This window comes from Gekko japonicus, unplaced genomic scaffold (assembly GCF_001447785.1).
Source record: "Gekko japonicus isolate JY-2015 unplaced genomic scaffold, Gekko_japonicus_V1.1 scaffold1846, whole genome shotgun sequence".
NCBI lineage: Eukaryota > Metazoa > Chordata > Lepidosauria > Squamata > Gekkonidae > Gekko > Gekko japonicus.
This window is the reverse complement of record NW_015168707.1, coordinates 274854-275891: the sequence shown is the minus strand read 5'-3', so window position 1 is coordinate 275891 and position 1038 is coordinate 274854.

Sequence of the window (1038 nt, the reverse complement as noted above, 5' to 3'; positions counted from 1 at the left end):
GCATTTGGGAACAGTGAGTAACCCAGTCTCAGTGGTCTTGCCCACTTGCTGGAACTTGACGCGGCTACTGTATCTTTGAGACATGCTCTTTCCTTGTGGTCCAGCCCCCAAGGTGTGCTGCACCTGCCACCCCAGCTGTGCACCCTCCAGTGACAGCTAAGTTGGGATGGCAGGTATTTCGGGACATTCTGCCAGCTCTTTCCTTGTGGTCCAGCCCCCAAGGTGTGCTGCACCTGCCACCCCAGCTGTGCACCCTCCAGTGACAGCTAAGTTGGGATGGCAGGTATTTCGGGACATTCTGCCAGCGTGCACGTGCCAAAGTCCATATTTGCAATACTGGTGACTCCTTTCCTCCTGTTTTTCAGTCTACCGAAAGGTTATTTTTTAATAATTTCTTGGCTATTAAATTCAAAATGAACTAAATATGCTAAATTTCCCAGCCCTACCCCATCCCGGCCTAAGCTCTATTCAAAACCAGGCCGAGCAAAGTGAAAGTTGTTTGGGGGATAGCCTGGATAGCCCCAGCTAGTCAGACCTCAGAAGCTAGGCAGGGTCAGGCCCTGGCTAGTATTTGGATGGGAGACCTCCAAGGAATACCAGGGTCGTGACGCAGAGGCAGGCAACAGCAAGCCACTTCTGAACGCCTCTTGCCTTGAAAACCCCATCAGCGGTCGCCATGAGTCAGGAATGACTCGACGGCCCTTTCCACCACCAAGCACCCCAAAAACCCTTGAAATTTGGACTCTGGACCTCCTACTGACCCCATAGGGCTTGCAGCAAATTCTGATTCCTTCCTGTAATCCACTGGTGAGCCCCCAGCGCCACCTCCCCGATTCTTTTCCCACTTAGCTGGCTGCAGGCACAGCTGAGGAACCTCCATCTGCAGGACTTTGAGTGCTGCACCCCTGGTTATTTCCCCCGAACGCTACCTGCGCCCAGGTCCTTGGCACTTGGGATGGAGACCTTCAGACAGCTCTCCCTGATGTTTCCGCCACTTAAGATCAGCCTGAAGGTGGAAGGGCAGCCACCAAGTGTGCA